Below are 16682 nucleotides of genomic sequence, written 5' to 3'. Positions count from 1 at the left end.
TGAGGCCATGAGGAGGAGGGAAAACGCCCAAATCCGGGAGACTCCCGCCCATTCTGCAAGTAATAATGCCCTGGAGAACCTTAAAGGGGCCAAGCAAGAGCATGATGCAGCAAAGGCGTATGCAGTGAGAAAGTGCTACTCGTGTGGCAGCACTAAGCACTTAAAGAGACAGTGCACTATGAAGAAAGGCAAGAAGTCTACCACTAACCCAGGAGGTGGGTATGCGAATGTAATAATAAATGAACATTCTTCCCGCAGTGCTCACCAGTTCCTGATAGTGGAGCAACTGTTCATATTGCCAAGGCCAGAAAGATGTTTGAGACATTTACTCCTGAGAAGGACCAGTGTGTATCACTGGCTGATGGTGTCTGTGCAGAAGTAGCCGGGAAAGGAACAGTAAATATGGCAAGTCTTGGAAAGGAATTGAACAAGCTGAATGTGCCAAGCCTTAACTGTAACCTACTCTCTGTATCATCTTTAACTGTTCAAGGTTTTAAAGTTTCTTTTACAGCAACCGAATGCAGCATATGTGCAAAAGGGCTGACTGTAAAGGCAAAACGGCAAGGAGACCTGTATCTCCTGGGAATGGAGAAGAGTGTACAGGCAGTGAGTGCAAATCAACCACCCCATGATGAATGCATCCACATGTGGCATAGGCGGCTTGGACATGCAAATTTTCAGGCTGTAAAGAAAACTTTGCTGTCAGCAGGAATAACGCAGAGGCCGTGTAAATGCTACATCGACTGTGAGGTCTGTAAGGCTGTAAAGTCTAAGTCTGCTGCGACAAAAACTCCTGGCAATTTCCAAACCAAGGAAATACTGGATGTGGTGTTCCTGGACCTGATTGGGCCATTTCCTAAGAGCCTAGGAGGGGCAAAATATTATTTATGCCTAGAGGACCATCACAGCAGGTACGGTTTCTGTTTTCTTCTTAGATCAAAGGCAGATACCTACCAGGCTGTATCCAATTGGCTCCGGTTTGTGAAAAGGAAAACAGGAAAATTGCCTAAGTGTATGATCTCTGATAATGGAGGGGAGTTTGTAAATGCGAGGATGGAAGCCTTATTCCGGAGATATGGAATAGAACAGAGGCTAACAGCTCCTTATCGTCCCCAGCACAACGCGTTTTGTGAGCGTCGTAATCAAACGCTGGAAAACATAGCAATCTGCATGTTAAAAGACAGTAATCTACCCATGGACTATATGGGGTGAGAGTTTTTTGTGTGCTTCGCACAATCTCAACTTGATTTGGTCCTCAGCTACAGGACAGATTCCAGCAAGTCTATGGTACGGCAGAAAACCATCACTTAAACATATCAAAATATTTGGAATACTTGCCTATGTACACATACCGAGTCAGATGAGGAAAAAGGGGTGAGACAAGGCTAAAAAGATGTTATTTCTAGGTTATCAAAGTATCCACAAAGCCTATCTTTTTGGTCTGGCTGGAGAGAGGAAAATCACTTCCAGCTGTTCTGCAAGCTTCCTGGAAAGGTCCGTGGGCTGGGAACGGATCTCTAGCCCTACGTCTTTGTTTTTACCAACTTCTGACAGTCTAGAGCAGCAAACCCCCAAGGTCGGAAGGGGGAGTGCGTTGCCTAATGACGGAATAGTAAAGAATGAGCAACAGGAGACAATGTTAACCCCAGAGTCTCTGGCTGCACGTTTGCAGCATGAAATTGCACCACAGCAGCCTGCTACAGGGGAGACTGCAGAGCCAACTGTCCACAGATCAACGCGTGAGTGAAGACAACCCGACTGGTTCATTCCAGGGACTGCATGTGCTGTATTGGTTGAGCCTTCTAGCTATGAGGGAATACAGCAGCTGTCGGAGGAGGAACAAACTGAGTGGCAGGTAGCGATGAAATCAGAGTTAGACTCTCTAGAGCAGCTACAAGTCTTCGAAGAGGCAACTTTACCACCTGGGCAAAGACTGATTGGTTCCCGCTGGGTCTATAAAATAAAGAACAGTACTGATGAGAAAGTGCAGTACAAGGCTCGCCTTGTTGCACAGGGATTTGCCCAAAAGAGTTGTGATTACGATGTGACTTTTGCTCCTACTTTAAAAGCGAGTTCACTCTTATGCGCCTTAGTTCTAGCAGCTAAGCAGGGTTGTCATGTAAGACACTTAGATATAAAAACTGCTTACTTACACGCACCCCTAAGGCATAACATTTACCTTAAAAAGCCACCAGGTGTTTCTGGTGATAATGGGAAATGCTGGCTATTGAAAAAATCTTTGTACGGTTTGAAGCAAGCCGGATTCGAATGGTGCAAGCATTTAACAAATACCCTGAAACAGCTTGGATTTAAGCAAGGGATTGCTGATCCATGCATATTCATTAAGGGGAAGGGGGAGCAACAATGTATTATACTTATTTTTGTTGGTGATTTAGCTTTGATTTGTAAATCAAAAACTGTTATGAATAATGTTATAGAGAAACTGAACAGCAAGTTTACTGTGAGGGATTTCGGGGATATAAGACAATATGTTGGTCTGGAAATCCAAAAGGTACCCGAAGGTTACAAGGTGTCTCAGAGGGCTAAAATTACCCAACTGCTCAAGCAATACAATATGGAGCAGTGCAAGGGAGTGGGTAGCCCTATGTCCGCAGAATTCGAGAAAGACAGTTCAGAAAGTCCTATGTTTGAGCCAGAGATATATCAATCTCTGATAGGAAGCCTCATATACTTGGCTAATTGGTCCAGGCCTGACATTGCCATGGCCAGTAATTTGTTAGCCAGGGCTACAGTGCAACCGCAGCAGAAGCATTGGCTAGCTGCAAAGCATATACTGAGATACCTAAAGCAAACCATTGACATGAGTTTGTTTATAACTCCAAAGGGTAGTCTCAATCTGACAGCCTATGCTGATGCTAGCTTTGCAAATGATCCAGCAACTAGGCAATCCACTTCTGGCATTGCAATATTTCTGGGTGGGGCCCTAGTTGGTTGGAGGTCGGTGAAACAAAAACATGTAGCACTGTCAACATGTGAGGCAGAGTTCGCAGCACTCAGCAATGTATGCACAGAGTTAACCTGGTACAAACAACTCTTGGTAGATCTAGGAGTACAAAGTATCCAACCCATAACAGTGAGGGAGGATAACCAGGCAGCTATTCAGCTGGCTTCTTCACTGGGCGTGAAGGGGAGGTCCAAGCATACAGATGTACGCTTCTACAATGTGAAGCAGTGTATAGCTGAAGGGCTAATACAACTCGAGTACTGTGAGACTAATACTAACCTGGCTGATATGCTCACCAAAGTGCAAACTCCAAACAAGCACAGGGAAAACTGTCCACTACTGGGAATGAAATAAAATGAAACTGTATGTTGCAAGAATGTTCCCAATGGGGGAGGATGACAGTATCCTATAGCTTTAAGGCTTATTGGAACTGCAAACATGATTGTGCAACTCTTGCAATACAGGTGTTAAGGTAGAAGCATGTGAGTATCATGTAGCACTGTCAACATGTGAGGCAATGTGATTGGTTGATGAGGGATATAAGAGCAGTAGCCCAATGTCTATCTGGTGTGGAGGAGATCGGACGGCGTGTGGAGGAGATCGGATAGAGAGTGGCGTGCTGTCAGACTGTTAAATTGTTGGAGGATTGATGTTAAAGGACTGTGACTTGACTATTCTATTTGGACTGTGTTTACCTGTACCTTTGCCTAGCTGGACTGATTGTAAGTGAATGACTCTTGGACTGTGACTTGACTATGATATATGCCTAAAACCCAAAACAACTCTGTTGAACCGGCTGTCTCTGTGAGTGTCTTCATTAGAGCAACAGCTGAGACTGGTCTGATCAGAGTGGCCCTGAGGGATGTTTCCACTACTACTCTGTCAGTGCCAACATGTACCATGACCACTGTCCAGCACTGTCTATCAGCCTATCTAGATCATACATAATGTCCATCATCTTTGCACCAAACAGGCAAGTTATCATGCGGTTAGTACGTGGGTTCACCACCTATCTATCTACATGCTTAAGGACTGAATCACCAACTATCAAGAGCCCCGCTTACCTCCCTGCCCAGGGGTGGTTCCTTAGTGTGAAAGGCTACCTGTTCACCAATTGTAGAAGGGGTTCCTTCTGAAGGAACATCAGCATAGGACACCTATGACATCTATGTCCTAATCTGTAAAAGGTGCTTACACCATCCACGCTATCTTATTAGCTTGTTTTAACTGTTTTGATTTTGTTATTGTTGGATTTTTCATTGTTCTATTATGTTGTAATCCACCCTGAGCCCATTATGGGAAAGGGTGGACTATAAATCCGCAAAATAAATAAATAAAATAAATAAGCATGGTGCCCTGTTTCCATTTGACCCCCGTGCTCCCTGACAGTGGCGAGGTTGCCATTCTTGGAGTGGGACATATCTAATAAGTCCCCAAGAGTCTTGTCCATGTGCTTAACACTATCTCAATCTCTACAGGTCAGTCAGCTTGGCTTTGAGGTACAAATTCGTTCCCTGAAGCCAGGTGCTCCTTGCATTGAGCACGCACCCATGATTTCTGTCCTGTTGACAGAGAGTCATACAACGTTAAATACTGCCATGGGTTGTAGCAAATTTTAAAGACTCAAAATCAGGGCTTTTTTTGAGCAGGAACACAGTTCCATCTTTTTGTGCGGCCTAATATGCAAATAAGTTACTGCTGGGCTTTTTCTACCAAAAAAGCCCTGCTCAAAATATATTGCAATTCTTTCATCTATATTGTTTAGCACAGTTCTGTATTTTATCATCATGTCGATCTGTTGCAGCCACCTTCTTATAGCCTGCATTAATATCTAACTTGTCATAGGCAACTGGGTTTTCAGCCTTTCAGAAAACTCTTTCCTTTTTAGCCCCTCTACCATGGAACCCCTGGATATCTTAGATGATTTAGGAGCATTTTCTAGGGCATAAAAATTAACAGCAGGTACTGACCACATAAATCTCACCACTGCTCTCCATGTTCTAAAAGACTACCAACCTACCACACTTCTGCAGATGCATGATGCAGGGCAAGATTAGAAATAATTGGAAGCTATGTTATTGAAGGCTTTCACAGTTGGAGTCCATTGGATGTTGTAGATTTTCTCTCAATTTGACCCAGAGAGAACTCCAGTTTTCTGGGTTACAGCTCTGAGGATGCTAGTCACAGTTGCTGGTGAAATGTCAAGTATCACAATGCCAAGACCACAGCCATACAGCACGGAAAATCTACAATAACCAATTGGAAGTTATGTTTCAGGAAAGTTTTTCTGCTTGTATCCATGTTCCCATGGACAAATCCGTAATCCAATACAGGACAAGGCTCTTGTATTTTTTGTAGCACAGATGATTACAGCATGTATACCAGGGGTAGCCAAACTTGCTTAATCTAAGAGCCACACAGAATAAACATCAGATGTTTGAGAGTCGCAAGACATGAATGTCAGATATTTGAGAGCTGCAGGACAGGACAGGACAGGACAGGGGAGGAAGGAAGGAAGGAAGGAAGGAAGGAAGGAAGGAAGGAAGGAAGGAAGGAAGGAAGGAAGGAAGGAAGGAAGGAAGGAAGGAAAATGGAGGGGAGGGAGGAATAACGAGGGAAGGGAGGTGGAGAGGTGGAAAGAAAGCAACTTTCATTTTAAATGTACTCTCCAAGCTGCTAGCTGGCTTGCCTTGGAGAAACTGATTTAAAGAGACAAATGCCTTCTCTAAGCCAGTCAATGAGGCAGTGGGTACTTCAAGAGCCATACAATATGTGTGAAAGAGCCACATGTGGCTCCTGAGCCACAGTTTGGCCACCCCTGATGTATACTATCTTCTATTCCAGCATTGGGAAATTGGAATTACAATGCAGGGGTCCTACGACTATAAAAAGGCAACCATATGAAAAAATCTTAATGTTGTAACTTTATTCTGTTACAGTGGACAAGATCTCTTTGATGCTCAGCATGATCTGACCTAGGGGCTAGGACCGGAAGTCGTCTGTTCAAATCCTCCCTCTGCCATGTAGCTCACTGGGTGAAGATAGGTCAACCTTGTCTTTTAGTCTAACCCACCTCATAGGGTTATTGTGAGTTTAAAATGGAGGAGGGGAAAACAATGCATTTCACTTTAAACACCTCAGAGGAAGGGCAGGATAAAATTATAATAAACAAACAAGACTTTAATATAACATATGGACTTAACATGGTAAATTAAGTTGTCACCTCATTTAAAGGAAGATTGCATGTAAAATGTCATTAATATAAAAAGGCAAATACCGTTTTGATGATTTCACCAAATTGTTATTTGCCCATTATTTTCCTTCAAAGAACAAACAAGACAAGATGCATAAATGGTGATTGTTCCAAATATTTCCCTGGGAATGTTGCATGAGAGAACAGCTATTTCAGTGCTATTCATCTCCAGCCATGAGAATCAGATCAGTGCAGCAGAGGTGATGTTTGTGATACTGTGTTTTGGCCTTTGCACACTATTGGGCCTATAAGATTAGGACACATATAGAGAATCCTGAGTATAGCTACAGTGATAATGTAAACAGAGGGGAAACATACTGCAGTACTATAGCCAGAGTGGGACACAGGTCCCTTACTTGACTATTCATCCATGGGGGCTGCTACTACTATGAACCATGCATCATTTAATGTGTAGTATGGTAGGCAGAAAACTATGAGAAAACAGAACTCTTCATTTTTTTCATTTATTGTTATACAAAGCTGTGGTCACCATGCAGGTACAGCGTAAAGGGAATGATCTTCCTGAAAGATTCTGACTAATCAGATTTCAAGAGGTCATAGACTACAACATTCCAAGTGACTGGCTCTTTAATTCAGATAGAGCAAAACATAAACAGCAGAGAGACAAAAACAACCATTTCACATATGGCGTGTGACCACATTTCTCTTTTGTTCCACAGCTGCTCAGTAAACCAAGTCCACATGTTCACCCCTGAAACATAGAATTTTTCTTTGGGAACTTAGAAAGGCTATTGCCTTAATTAGGAAGATGCAAAATCCTGTCTGCTCGATGAATGTTAAAACTAATTGACTGTAATTTTTCATCTCATCATAATTTTTCTTTTTGCTTTCTAGGAATTCATTTGGAACAAAAACAACAGGATGAGTCTGGACAAATCTTGGCACTGATACTTTGATTTCCAATTCTCGTGGTATTGATGATTGTAGGGTTTGTCACCCTGAACATGTTCATATCTCTCCTAGACCCATTAAGAGATTAAAGATGTGGTCTACTGACAAGTACTGGCATAACAAAGCTTGATGCTACTCTAGTGCTGCACTAGAATATCTAGAACTTGCAGCACCAGTCACTATTCAAGGTCTACACAATGACGGCACATGTAGTGTAACATCAAATGGAGCCACCTAAAAATGCATTTTGAAAGCTTTAATCTTGAAAGGAAACATCTTTTCCACAAAATGTCTTTTCTTGCCATCTGTCCTTGTATTACAAGATTCAAGTGGGACTTGTTATAATTTACAATCCAGTGTTATCTTCTGGTCCTGCAGAAGAGCCTTTCTCTGTGTTGGATGCAAAACAAAAACCCCTGTTCATCTGAGCAGAAAAAAGGTCTTTAAAAAAACTCACAGAGTTTATTGGTTTCAATTTATAAAATTAACCCCTGCTCCAGACAGGTAATACTGGTAGGTACGTTTATAATCCCTGGTGTTCATCGGAAAGTGTGTACTGACACAAAACGCCTTCTCAACATGTAATGTCAGGTTCCTTCCTTCTAATACTCCACAACCAAGATTCGATGGGATGGCCTTTAGAACACAGAAGCACTTCTCATTTAACTCTGCTGAGCCCAGCACACGGTCAGTTGCCACAACATCCTTCATCATATTGCCTGTTGACAAAAGGAATAATTACTAGTCATCACTGGAGAGGTGTTTCCAGCTTTAAAAAAGACAGAGGTCAACATTCAAAAGCAACTGTCACTCAAATACCTCTGGGTTAGCATTTGACTGTTAGCATGCTGATATCAAAGTATTAAGTTTAATACTATTTGTTTCCTATAAGCTAACTAGGCTAAATGCAATGGCTATCTCTGCTCAGTTTTCTTCCTGCAATGAGTCTCTCTCCCCTTTTCACACACACACACACACACACATATATATGATTAAAACTTCAGGATTGTTAACATTTTCTACATTTGTTTTGGTCACAGTACTAAGGGATAGTACACTCTATGAAAAGGTTGTGAGCTGCCTAATTATTGCATTTAGAGCTCATCAACCAAGCATGAATTGATTTTATGGTTTAAAATAATTTCTTCTTATCTGTAGAATGAATACAAAATAAGTGTTCAATGATTGGTGAAAAGTATGGTGCCATCATCCTGGTGGGACCTGGAGACTTCCCAGAGGATGTGGTTGCTTTGAAGGCTGGACTCTGTAGCACTATGTACTACTAATGTCCCTCTCCTCCCCAAACCCCACCATCCCAAGGTTCTACCCTCAAACCCTCAGGAATTTTCCAACGTGGAGTTGGCAACCTTCCTGGGAGGCATGTGACCAATAAGGACAGGAGTTACATGTGACACAAATACTGAAACCTTGACTAAGCTTATCCATCAGCCAATCAAGAAACATCCACACTATGAGAAAAGGTTCTGATGAGCTGATGCAGTACAGTCAAACCTGGAAAGCTATATTGTACCTATTCACAACTCTTACTAATAGCTCAGAATGCAAATCAGTGGAATTGTGAATTATGAGATCAAGGCAAGTAGTGCAGTCTTCATGAAAGAAGGATGCATTATGGATTTTCTGTAGATATTACTAATCAAGGGTTGCCACTAAAATTTTATTTTTCATTTCCCTGACTTTCCCTGATCAACATTTGTAAATTTCCCTGACCAACATTCAAATATTTTACTGTATTTTACTGTAATCATGGTATACACCACGTCCTGTGAGCTGCCCTGAGCCTGCCTCTGGCAGGGGAGGGCGGGATATAAAAATAAATTATTATTATTATTATTATTATTATTAAATATAACCACAAGTTAAAAAATGAATAGGTCATGTTGCATCAATGCAAGGCTTAATGAAATGTTCCACTCTACAACTACACAAGTCTCAATGGCAAAAATATCAGCGTCTTTCAACATTAACTGCAGCACATCTGTTTTGCAATTGCACCAAAATTACACCAAGACACAAGCTTCAAGTAAACTCTTAATGCTAACAAGTAGGAACTTTCCAAAGCTGGGAAAGTTTCACTTTTACTTTCTGGTTCCAGAAAGTGTAATGAGCAGATCAGCAGCAAGAAAGGAGAGAAGCACACAACCCTCATTTGCAACCTTTATGGATGGGAGGAGTCAGGAGAACGGATGAGAGAGCTGGTACTCTGTAAACTCCAGCAGGAACAAGCAATCACATTTGCAAAATTTACTCTGCATGGTGCAGAGTAGAAAGTGCTAGTTGCCATCTGTGCAATCCAACAGCAGCAAAACTCAATTGCAGTTCTGTGCTGGGTTTAGCAGGAGACAAAACATCCATTCCATACACAAGCATGACCCCAAAACATGCATATCTTTATACATAAGTTAAATGTAGTACTAGCAGGTAGGGATGAAAAGTTAGACCTTTAAAATTTGTATATTGCTAAATGTTTAAACTAGCCTTGCTTTGCAAATGCCACAGGCAGACCTGGGAAATTATGCAGGGACAGAGCTCAACAAACACATTAGGCTGGTTGCTGGGGGTAAAGCTGAGAAAAAGGTGGAGCTGGGAAAGGGCATCATTAACTTTTACATGTATTCTAGTACTTCTCTATTCCAGTTGCCACAAGAACAGCAGGTCAAAAATCCACTGCTTGATTATATTTTAATCACAATTTCCCTGACTTTCCATGACTTCATAACCATTTCCATTTCCCTGACTTTCCAGAAAGTGGCAACCCTGTAATCCTGTCTTTCCAACAGAATCACTACCTCTGGAAAGCAGAAATGCTGACTGCATAGGTCCCTCCTATGTGGCTACAAGCCTTGAAACTTTAAAGAAACACTGCTGGATGAATGTAAGGCAAGGCTCCTCCCAGCATACTTTGACATTTTTAAAAGGCACCTATTGTTTGTGAGAAGGCCCACAATGCAATGTTACTTTTATAAATGCAACCCACCTTCATCATAACAACCAGCTTGTGAAAGGTAGTTATGGCTTAAAAACCTTTAAAGAGCTTGCCTCTGATTAAAAGGAAGTATGGGGAAGCACAGAATATCAAATGTAGATTATTTCAAAATTATATCAAAAATTATTAAAATGATCATCAAAAGTTGCTTAGAAAATGTTCTGGTCAAGAAACTAAACAAAGTACAATATTGTTTCCTAGCAGTCTAAGGAACACCACACCTTGGCTTTCCAGAGCATATATAATTAATTTCATCATATAGATCTAACACTACCCTTCCCCTGAAGTAATCAGTACATCATTTTTGCAATTAACAAGAACCGCAGTCAATATATTTTATAAGTTTAAAAAGTCAACAGAATCCTGTTGTGGATGAGGGATAGATGGGCAAGATATGCAGTGACAGTTATGGTGATGGAAAGGTGGACTGGTGTCTCTGTGACAACAAGAGAATGGGAAAGATGCACTCCTCTAGATAAAGAGCACTGCTACAACCTAAAGGGAAAACATGTTAGCTCTTTGATGTCTGGCTTTGGCAGACTTGAGCCCCACAATGTGGCGCCCAGATTGGCTAAGGTCCTAGGAGTCCACATGAAGAGGGGCCTGAAAAAGGGAACTACTCTTTTGTTTGGACACTTGTTACATTTTCCATAACTTGCTCTTGTATGCACTGCAGTGAGTCATACTAGAAAAGAATGATGCTACAGGATGCTTGCAGGTGCCTGGGGTGGGGGCAAAATGCAACTGGCAAGGATTGTGAGTAACTAGACTGTAACTAGAACTTGAAGCTACCCTGAGTTTGTACCTTGTGTAATAAATAATAATACATCCTTGTGGGGTCAACCTTGGGCAACACTAAGAGAAAGCAAAGGGCTGATTTTTACCTGAGGCAGTGGCATGCTATCTGAAAGGAGAGACAATTAGCGATTTTCTGCCCAGCTTCCGGGTTGGGTTGCAATCTGGCAAGGCAAGGTTGGGGAGAAAGTAACCTCACAATTATGGGGCAGTAGAGAAGCCAGCCTCCAGGTGGGACCTGGGGATTCCCCAGAACTACAGCTCATCTTCAGACTACAGAGATCAGTTCTGCTGGAGAAGATGGATGCTTTGGAGAGTGGATTCTATGGCACTATACTCCACTGAGGTTCCTGTAGTCCCCAGGCTCCATTCCCAAATCTCCAGGAGCTTCCCAACCTGGCTCTGGCAATCCTACCCCGCATCCCCCACTGGGTGGACCTGACAATCTTATAAAACTGTTTCACCATAAAGCCACATTATGTGCTCCTAGGAACCCCATCCCTTAGAGAGACAGGTTGCTACCTTTTACATCAACTGTAATTAATTAACAGACACTGCCACAGGAGGTGGGGCAGCTACCTGCATAGACAACTTCAAGAGGGGATGGGATAAACACATGGAACAGAGATCCATCAGTAGCTCTTAGCCACAAGGTATAGATAGAGCTCTCTGTCTGGGGCAAGAGATGCTCTGTATTCTTGGTGCTGGGCAACAGTGTTTATTTATTTATTTATTACTTTCCATTTATATCCCGCCCTTTCCGCAAGCGGACTCAGGGCGGCTTACAACATTATAAAAACAATCAGTCCAATAAAACATATAAAACCATAATTTACATATCAACTTTAAAACCATTCTATAGCGCTATTTCAGTCCAGTATAGGCGGTATTGACTTCTCGACTATGATCGCCAGCATTCTGTAGGATGTCCGGTGGCAGCCCTTTTTCAATTAGACCGCAAAAGCCTGTTTAAACAATTCGGGGGGGAGGGCTTCTAGTGTCCTGGCCCCTCTGGTAGACCACCTGATGGTACCTGGTTTTTTTGGACACTGTGTGTCCGAGTGTTGGTCTGGATGGGCCATTGGCTTGATCCAACATGGCTCCTCTTATGTTCTTGTATTAGAGCATGATTATTATATCTGCCTTCGAAAACTGCCAAGTGAAAAGCATTCATTTTTGCCAAAGTAAAAGCTCTTCTAAGATTTGAGACTGTCAATTGATAAAAATATTTTGGCAGTTGCATCAGGAATATATATCGATAAAGTGTCTTTTGGGAATATTTTGGCACCACAAAAGAATCCTGGATTTTTCAGAAAACAATAATAATAATCCAGATAAGATCAGGGAAACAGTTGAGAGGCAGGCAGACTGCTCCTTCCCTATCAGCTTCCCCTTCCTGTGTTAAAACCCCTTCCTGTGTTAAACCACCTTCCAGGGTGGTTTAAAGGGATTGCAGAAAAGATTAGGGAAACAGCTGGGAGACTGCTCCCTGACTATTATAGAAGATATATTTATAGAGGATATATTTATAGAATTTCAGTGAGCAAATACATTCACTCTGAAAGCTTATGAAACAGCCGACAGGAGATGAAATGTCTCTGGTTCGGGAGAACTCGTCTCAAAGAGATGAAGGGTTGGCTGCTATTTTTCTACCGGGTAACGGACCAGAGTTGTCCACTGTGAAGGTGACAAACAGTATGGACTGTCTGCCAGAGTCTTGAGGCGGCAGGAGGAAGGTGGCGGGCCTAGCTTGCCTGGGAAATTATAGATGTTTGTATGCAAATGCTAGAAGTGTTCGAAGTAAAATTGGTGAATTGGAATGTTTAGTGTTGGGAGAAAACATAGACATTGTGGGAATTTCAGAAACTTGGTGGAATGAGGAGAATCAGTGGGACATGGTGATTCCTGGATATAAGTTATATCGGAAGGATAGGGAGGGAAGGGTTGGAGGTGGGGTGGCTCTGTACGTCAGAGAGGATATACGGTCCAGTAAGACTGAGGTCAGAGAATTAGATTCACTTTTAGAAATGCTTTGGGTTGAAATAGAGGGCCCAAAAGGAAATTTAACTATGGGAGTTTGTTATCGCCCACCAAATCAAAAGAGAGAGGACGATTATAATATGATGGAAGGCTTAAAGATAGCGGCTAAATGTAAAAACTGTGTCGTAATAGGTGATTTTAACTACCTGCAGATTGATTGGGTCAATATGTGTTCTGGTCGAGAGAAAGAGATTGAGTTTCTTGATGCTCTCAATGACTGTGCTATGGAGCAGATGGTCTCAGAACCTACCAGGGGTGGGGCGATCCTGGATTTGGTCCTAAGTAATGCCCAAGACTTGGTGAGAGATGTAAAAGTGATTGTGCCACTTGGGAGCAGTGACCATAATGTTATTGATTTCACCGTTTGTATAAATAGGGAGTTGTCCAAAAAGACCGCCACAACCACGTTTAACTTTAAAAGGGGTAAGTACACTGAGATGAGGAGGCATGTGAGGAGGAAACTGAAAGGAAAGGTACATACGGTCAAAACCCCTGGGGAAGCTTGGACACTATTTAAAACTATAATCCTAGAAGCTCAGATAAAATACATACCACAAGTTAGGAAAGGCACAAACAGGCATAAGAAAAGGCCTGCATGGTTAACAAACAAAGCAATGAAAGCTGTAAAAGGTAAGAAAGACTCCTTTAAGCGGTGGAAAACCAGTCCAAGTGAGATTAGTAAAAGGGAACAGAGGCTGTGGCAAATCAAATGCAAGACTGTGATCAGGCAGGCAAAAAGGGACTATGAGGAGCATATTGCAAAAAACATAAAGACCAACAATAAAAATGTCTTCAAATATATTAGAAGTAGGAAACCAGTCAGGGAGGCAGTGGGGCCCTTGGATGACCATGGGGTAAAAGGATTACTGAAGGAGGATAGGGAAATGGCTGAGAAGCTGAATGAATTTTTTGCCTCCGTCTTCACTGTGGAAGACGAGAACTTTTTGCTCGCCCCAGAACCACTAATTTTGGAAGGGGTGTTGAAAGACCTGAGTCAGATTGAGGTGACAAAAGAAGAGGTCCTACAACTGATAGACAAATTAAAAACTAATAAGTCACCGGGTCCAGATGGCATACATCCGAGTTAAACTTGTGGATCTTCTAACAAAAATCTGTAATCTTTCATTGAAATCTGCTTCCATTGCTGAGGACTGGAAGGTAGCAAATGTCACCCCCATCTTTAAAAAGGGTTCCAGAGGAGATCCGGGAAATTACAGGCCAGTCAGTCTGACTTCATTACCGGGAAAGTTGGTAGAAACCATTATCAAGGACAGAATGAGTAGGCACATTGATGAACACGGGTTATTGAGGAAGACTCAGCATGGGTTCTGCAAGGGAAGATCTTGCCTCACTAACCTGTTACATTTCTTTGAGGGGTTGAACAAACATATGGACAAAGGAGACCCGATAGAAGTTGTTTACCTTGACTTCCAGAAAGCTTTTGATAAAGTTCCTCATCAAAGGCTCCTTAGAAAGTTTGAGAGTCATGGAGTAAAAGGACAGGTCCTCTTGTGGATCAAAAACTGGCTGAGTAATAGGAAGCAGAGAGTGAGTATAAATGGGCAGTCTTCGCAGTGGAGGATGGTAAGCAGTGGGGTGTTCATAAATGATTTAGAGTTGGGAGTGAGCAGTGAAGTGGCCATGTTTGCGGATGACACTCAATTGTTCAGGGTGGTGAGAACCAGAGAGGATTGTGAGGAACTCCAAAGGGATCTGTTGAGGCTGGGTGAGTGGGCGTCAACGTGGCAGATGCGGTTCAATGTGGCCAAGTGCAAAGTAATGCACATTGGGGCCAAGAATCCCAGCTACAAATACAAGTTGATGGGGTGTGAACTGGCAGAGACTGACCAAGAGAGAGATCTTAGGGTCGTGGTAGATAATTCACTGAAAATGTCAAGACAGTGTTCGTTTGTAATAAAAAAGGCCAACACCATGCTGGGAATTATTAGGAAGGGAATTGAAAACAAATCAGCCACTATCATAATGCCCCTGTATAAATCGATGGTGCGGTCTCATTTGGAGTACTGTGTGCAGTTCTGGTCGCCGCACCTCAAAAAGGATATTATAGCATCGGAGAAAGTCCAGAAAAGGGCAACTAGGATGATTAAAGGGCTGGAGCACTTTCCCTATGAAGAAAGGTTGAAACGCTTGGGACTCTTTAGCTTGGAGAAACGTCGACTGCGGGGTGACATGATAGAGGTTTACAAGATAATGCATGGGATGGAGAAAGTAGAGAAAGAAGTACTTTTCTCCCTTTCCCACAATACAAGAACTCGTGGGCATTCGATGAAATTGCTGAGCAGACAGGTTAAAACGGATAAAAGGAAGTACTTCTTCACCCAAAGGGTGATTAACATGTGGAATTCACTGCCACAGGAGGTGGTGGCGGCCACAAGTATAGCCACCTTCAAGAGGGGTTTAGATAAAAATATGGAGCACAGGTCCACCAGTGGCTATTAGCCACTGTGTGTGTGTATATATAAAATTTTTTGCCACTGTGTGACACAGAGTGTTGGACTGGATAGGCCGTTGGCCTGATCCAACATGGCTTCTCTTATGTTCTTATGTTCTAAAAGATGTTTAAATAGACAAGACTTTTCAACTTCTAAAAGAAAACTAAGATGCCATTAAATATTCATATCCCTCTCTATCTGCAAGAATATAAGGGTCATACACCCCTTTCCCCATGGCATCTTTTCCTAAGAGAACTGATCTAGCCCAAACTTGGTGCACGTTGTCATTCAACAGTAGCTTATCACACTTTTTTGCTTCCTAGATGGTAAATATTACAGGGAAAGCCCAAGCAAAATTTATCTGGGCCTGTTACAAACCTATGACATCACTGCACAGTCATGCTCCACATGTACAGTCTCATGAGTCATAAAAGAAACATCTTTATTTTGTTTCTGAATAAAGCAGCCTATGTGCTCACCATGGGGAATTGCAGCTATACAGCAGCTGCAGATTCCCCATGGAAACTTAATTCTGAAGTTCCACAGGTGCCCGATTTGGACTGGGACCATGGTGCAGAGGAATGAGGGTCTTCAAGAGGGATAGGCATGAACTAGGGGAAATGGTGGTTCATCTTGTTTTGTGATTCATTTGATTTTTGACACGGTTCATGTTTCATTGGTTAGCTTGAGGAGGTGTAGAGCTCACTGGCTCTCCTCCACTCACCCTCCAAGTCTGGCAAAGACTGGATTGAAATGTCCAAATTATAGCCCCAAAGAAGGTGCCCCCAGAAAAGTTCAACTTCAGTTCTCATGACAACTCTTTGTGCTCATGGAGCTGCCAATCAAGCTGTTATGGGTGTTTCTAAGGCTCCCAGAAGTCCATGTCTAGCATTGCTTGGAATTGATTGTATCACCACCAGGCTGTCTGGGAAAACAAACTGCAAAAATGAACCAAATGAAGCACCAAGGTCTGGACTGGTTCAGAATGAACCACAAATCAGCCCAATTCATGCATGAATCAAGATTCGTGGTTCAGTTAATGCCCATGTCCAGTCTTCATCCTTCCTCCCACACCATTTCACTAAGCCAAAATGGTCCTGAGGGGGTTATTTGCCACTCTTGGGGTTTGCATGTGCACAGAATCTGCAAATAATGCCTGTGGCCATTTTAGGACAGGAAAACTGCATGAGTGGGAAGGCTGAAGTTGCAGCCCCTCCATTCTCAGTTCCCTGCAGCTTACACTGCCTGATCTTAGGC

General features: G+C 42.5%; 1 protein-coding gene across 1 annotated transcript in view; it reads right to left on the bottom strand.

The window, feature by feature from the left end:
- Positions 1–6788: 6788 nt before the first annotated feature.
- Positions 6789–16682, bottom strand: part of SCAF8 (SR-related CTD associated factor 8) — a 145956-nt gene continuing 136062 nt past the window's right edge. The window contains exon 21 of the mRNA XM_060241129.1: positions 6789–7849. The gene's annotated coding sequence lies outside the window, so the exon portion shown is untranslated. The remainder of the gene's footprint in view (positions 7850–16682) is intronic.

The sequence above is a fragment of the Heteronotia binoei genome, chromosome 1 (genome assembly GCF_032191835.1).
Source record: "Heteronotia binoei isolate CCM8104 ecotype False Entrance Well chromosome 1, APGP_CSIRO_Hbin_v1, whole genome shotgun sequence".
NCBI classification, from domain to species: Eukaryota; Metazoa; Chordata; class Lepidosauria; order Squamata; family Gekkonidae; genus Heteronotia; species Heteronotia binoei.
This window is presented reverse-complemented; position numbering and strand designations above follow the sequence as displayed.